Here is a 5,963-nt window from a genome sequence, read left to right as displayed (position 1 = left end):
AGCTTCACAGTGACTCTTCGCAGCTGATCGAGTTTTTGCAGGATAGAAGCAAACCAGTGAAGTGTGGATCGAACATCTACATAGTGCTCAACTAACAAAGCTCCAATCAACTTTTGAGACACTCGATTTTGTACATATAAATAGAACATATAACAAAGTAGCTCATACATTAGCTTACTTGGCATGCAAAGGGCAAGTTAAAATATCATACAACCCAGCACTATCTACAAATGTAGTTATCAGTTCCTTAATGAAGCATTTTGGTTGCTTTTCTTTTGCCAAAAAAAAAACCATTACAATCTCTTACTTCGCATGGTTGACATGGAGCGATATCATTGGTTAAGCATCTCTTAACACAAAAATCAATGGATTTCTTAAATTCAACTACTTTATTTTATTTTTTAGGGTAAAATACAAAAATCTCGCCTATAGTTTCTAACAATCATAAAACCTTCCATAGTTTCATTTTAGCAAAATCTCTTATGAATTTTTAGAAAATTTGACAAAAACCTCCTTTCTATCATTGCCCTAACAGAAAACGTTTAGCCGATGTATATATTTTTTCCATATACTTATTTTACCCTTTTATAAAATGGGTATTGAAATAACTAGCTGATGAAGAATGGATTACGCTGATCAATAACAATTACCAGAAAACATACACTATATTCTGGCAACAAGAATATTTTGAGCAATGGTGTCGTTGCAAGTAGCCAAACTAAGCCCCATTACAAATAGGGGTGTCAATGGACCGGTTTCGGGTTGGACACCATCCGAATCGGAAGTAATATGGACAGACCGGACGGTCCTAAAAAATGATATGGACACGGACCGGTCTGAACATAAATCGTCCATTCATAGAATGGACCAAAAGTGGACAAAGCCACTAGTTCAAATGGTTTTTTGTAAGCGTCAAGCATAGAAGCTTTCAAAGAGTCGAAGCTCGAAAGTTAGGGTTCAGCGCCTCTGCGCCTCCATCGCTCCATCCTCAGTCTCACCGACGGACGGCGGTATTTCGTTTGAAGTTTTGGACGAACTCTGGCCGTATTTCCCTTTCTCCGGCGATCTTCCTTTTGCCCTCTCACTTTCTCCAACAACAGAGCATCTTCTTCTTTCAGCACCTCCTCACCTTCTCTAGTAACAGCAGTACAACACTCTCTCTTCTCTCAATGCCCTCTCACTTTCTCCAGCGGCAACAGCACTTCCTCTTCACTCAGGCAATCATATTTTGGTGATTTTTTTCTCTTGCATCTTGCTTTCAAGTGATAGTCTCCTCTAATTTCTACGATTTGTTCATTGAGGTATCCTTTGTCATTAGAACCTAGCACAGAGTTTGGTAGATACTCTCCTAATTTTAATTGTAGACAGCAATGCATGGTTCTGTTTGAATATTTGTTTGCTATAGTCTGAATATTTCTTGGAATATCTTGAATATTTATGTTTGAATATTCAATGGTTCTGTTTGGATATTTCTTGGAATGCCAATGGTTCTGTTTGAATATTTCTTGAATATTTGTTTGCTACAGAGTTTGGTAGAACCTAGCACAGAGTTTGCTACAGTCTGAATATTGCTACAGTGAATATTTGTTTGCTACAGCCCGAGATTTGAATTTTGAATTTCTAATTTTGTGCCATTAAATATTTTTATCATAAATATAACCTTGCAACTGATGAGATTTAAACTTAAGTCACCCAAACGCAACCCAAATAAATAATAGTATATTTATGTTTAACTAAAAATTAAAAATAATAATCTTCAAAATCAATATTTTATAAACATTAGCAGAACGGATAAATCTATTCATATTTATGTATCTTATAAATTCTAATAGATTTGATATATTTTTAAATTAAAATTAAATATTTTTTCCTTGGGGAAAATCCATGCTATCGGAAAGACATGATACTGGAAGGGCTTTGACCAATCAAACCTCCCATGAATTTTGATAAATATCATCTGATTGGATACCAATTTTATGATATTGGTTGATTGGTGATTTGGTTTTAGGTTTCTTTTTTTCGGTATCATAGTTGAACAATCCAATAAGACAGTGGATTGGACCAGTCCAATCCGGTCTAAGTTGAACAGTCCAATAAGACAATGGATTGGACCAGTCCAATCTGGTCCAAATTGAACAATCAGGTAAGATAGTGGATTGGACCAGTCCAATCCGGTCCAGGTTGATCAGTCCAATAAGACAATAGATTGGACCAGTCCAATCCGGTCCAGTTTACTAGGCAATATCATCCTCATCGCAGCACTCGTCATCTTCATCATCACTATCATTAGTATCTTCATAATCTGCACCACACTAACCCACCTACTTTATATTTTAACCTTAGGTACTCATTAAACTATGAGCCCTTTAATCATCTCTTGCAACTTCAACCTGTCACAGTGTCACTTACTAACATTCCCAAGATTTAGAATTGTTTGTCTATGCTTTGCTGCCAATAAACAATGGCATTCCCTTGATTTACTCTTGTATTAAATATGCTATACAGAGAGAGATATATATTACAAACCCAAGAAAGAAAACAATGAGATTTATTGGATTGGTAATTAGGATGCTCAACACTCTTTATTTTTTTTTTTTTTACAATTGCATTTGATAGTCTAAAAGTGTAACTTAAAAATTAAGTTCAATTGAAAAAAAATCAGACGTATAAAAACAGTTTGGTGAGCCTCATTTAATAAAGCGTGAGCAAAAAAGTGCTTTTGTGAGAACTGGATATTAAACATGCATGGTTGTGAAATTGGGACTTCATTTATTGATTTAGAGGAGGCAACCGAATTGAAAGAGAAAGTATTGCAGGTAAAAAGGAAGGGGCCATGCTTGGAAGTTGAAACTCTTTCCAGTTTCCACCATGAGTGTTGACTGTTGGCTGCTGTAGGCACTTGATGGAGTGTATGCTATGTTAGTTAATCTTTGAGAGACAACTCAAATTAATTATATATATTGTGGTCCAAAACTCTTGCTTTTTTGGCATACTTATTACAGGCAGATTATGAGGAAGGTCAATGGCCTAGGCTCAAGTTGCCAAGAGAGTGCAGACTGATCTTAATTTTTGGCATACTTATTATTTATTACTTTGAGAGACTCTCATGCTATGATTTATTTATTGTTTAAGTAGAAAACTAGAAATTATTGTATGTACTATGACTTTATATTTGCTTTATCTTAATTAATGGGAAACAAATCAATACCATTTAGATTGGATTGGACTAGTCCAATTTGGTCCAGGTTGGAAAGTCCAATAGTACAGTGGATTGGATATTTGGATTGAAGTTCTCTTAATCTTTTTTTATCCCTGTGACATGCTCTCTCTGTTGAGTTTGAGAATCCTGGTGATATTTCCAATTTTCTCATATGAGATTTTGTTTTAGTTTGAAAATGCATCAATTTATTTAGTGGGCCAAGCATTTACTTTTTACATGAAATTTGTATTGTAGTCTTGTTATGAGTGGTGGAGCTTACAAATCTTGATTCTCTTGTTAAAATTTTTATGCATATTATCTGAAATAAGGTGACAGAACTACATGAGCTGAAGTAATATAACAGATATGCTTCTGTGTGCCTTGTCTTAAATGTTTAAAGTTTTAGTTTTCTGTATGCAAAGTATTAGTTACTTTGCTACTGTCCCAAACAACCAGCACCACCGACATGCCTGAGAGGCTGAGAGTGGGTTTATGGGACCAGTCAAAAGGTTTTTGACTCCAAACACTGGATGGTGGGGGAGTTAATGTGCTACATCTTTGTCTCATGTATCATTAAAATGTTTTGTCTTCCATTTCTCATACATGGTAGTTGTTCACAATTTAATGTCTCTCCGAGCATAGCTTGATAACATTTATATTGGATCTCATGAGAAAAATTCTGATCAATATCCACCCCTTCTTCCCCTGTGATTGGTATTCGTGCTTCTAGTATGGTGCAAATTCCATTTCATTGCCTTCCAAAGTTCTGTACTGAATAACCATTAGGAATTTTGTTCTCAATATTGCCTTATAGACGACTCTACAAACAGTGAATTGTTTCTACCCTTTTCTGTTGAATCTAATTGAAGAAAAGTTAGTGAATCAACACCTTTTTTATTTTTCTGCTTTCTGGAGCAGCTAGATGCTACAATTTTATCATATTTAAGGGGCTGGACAATCATAGCCCAAAGGTGAAAACTTCTTACCTACTTCACTACCTGGGCCAAGTAAGAGAAAGCAAAAGACCATTTATCAAAACCGGATCAGAAGTCAAGTAAAATCAATCAGAAAGCTCACTAGACCACACTCTTGTTTTAACCTTGAAAGCTACATTAATTTGTTCTGTAATGCATGTTTGACGGGTTGTCGAAGCCCTCAAAATTAATGCCAAGTAAGAGAAAGCAAAAGACCATTTATCAAAACCGGATCAGAAGTCAAGTAAAATCAATCAAAAAGCTCACTAGACCACACTCTTGTTTTAACCTTGAAAGCTACATTAATTTGTTCTGTAATGCATGTTTGACGGGTTGTCGAAGCCCTCAAAATTAATGTTAATCCCACAATAAAATTTTGGTAGTAATAGTGGTACTAGGTTGAATTCCACAGGGAGCTAGGGAATAATTTCTTAGCTGAATGCACAATATAATAGTGGGAAAATTAAATAATTAAAAATTCTAAAAGAACAATAGAGCAAATAGCAACGAACAAATAAGAGAAATCAGTCTTACCGAATTCTGATTCAAGGGTTCGGATTGATCAATTGGTCATCGATCATAGGTAGACTTCGGCAGTTTTGCAATTCAAACATTTAACCTTAGATTTATTAGAATAGCCATAATAAACCTTGTGTTTTCCTAAATCAACTGACCAAACCCAGCATTCGATCAACACTTATCACTAATCGACTGGGTATGATAGTGTTCTATATTAACTAGTGATAGCATTAAGCTTTGTGAAAACAATTAAACCAAAATAACAATAATTGAGATAGCTTCAATTATCGAATCTTGTCCCATTGATTCCCCTTAAGTTAAAACATGTCAATACATTGGTCAAAGACTGTCACGAACAATTGACCCATAAAGAAATTAACCTAATTGCTACTTGTACCACTATTCGTGACAATTACGGATCACTGAACCATGGATAGCAGTAGGAAAATCAACATTAATTAATTTGTCAGACTAATTAACATTAACATCCATTGAGAATATGCACAAGAATCAACGAATACTTGAATTAAAAAGCAAGAACTTGAATTAAATACAAAACCTCCCGATGACACAATCGAACCTCCCCTTGAACCAAAAAAGAAAAGGCTTAGCTGCTCATGATTTTCGAACCCTCCAGGCTTTGCTTCCCAGCAGGCCGAATTGATCTTCTTGAGTTGTTTGATGCTTGATTGTTAGATGATTGAGTTGATGCCTAGAGTTGGTCCGCCCCCCTCTTTATATAACTGAGGGAGATGGCTGTTTTCCAACTCCTTCTAGAAGATTAACCTTAGCTAGATAGCCTTGATCTGTTTTGAACTAATCTTATCATATCTCTTATCTAATGATTTAGTCCCAATCTTCTTATCTCTTTAGGATTACATTCAAAATTTTAGATCTGATAAGACTCTCTCTTAGGAGATTACATTCGAAATTGGGACTCTTGGTTCTTGAATTCGAGTTAGGCTGTTTTAAAAACTTGGGCTGCTACAAGGCTCTTCTGCGAGTTGGGCTTCAGCTGTGAAATGGGCCTGACTATGAACTTGCTTCGACTTCGGGCCCGGTTTCGTATTTGATGCGGACCGATCTTGTCAAAACCTTAGACATAAAAGTTGTGGGCCTTTCTTTCATCTTTCTGATGCCTCTAGAATTGTCCAATTTGGAGTCCGGAATTGAGAGTTATGCTTAGATTAATGACTGTTGCCGAAACTGTGCAAAATCATCCGAATTGCCCTGTTTTCTTCCAACTGTCTTCTTTCTTGCCCTGAATCGAA

The 5,963-nt window shown here is 35.7% G+C and overlaps 1 long non-coding RNA gene across 1 annotated transcript; it reads left to right on the top strand.

Moving 5' to 3' along the window:
* The first annotated feature begins 757 nt into the window (after positions 1-757).
* LOC104590572 (uncharacterized) lies at positions 758-3,551 on the top strand. Its single transcript, XR_734127.3, has 2 exons — positions 758-1,231; positions 2,817-3,551. It is a non-coding gene; the product is annotated as an uncharacterized LOC104590572 (long non-coding RNA).
* Positions 3,552-5,963: the final 2,412 nt, after the last annotated feature.

Source organism: Nelumbo nucifera, chromosome 7 (assembly GCF_055504915.1).
Source record: "Nelumbo nucifera cultivar China Antique chromosome 7, China Antique-T2T, whole genome shotgun sequence".
NCBI classification, from domain to species: Eukaryota; Viridiplantae; Streptophyta; class Magnoliopsida; order Proteales; family Nelumbonaceae; genus Nelumbo; species Nelumbo nucifera.
This window is presented reverse-complemented; position numbering and strand designations above follow the sequence as displayed.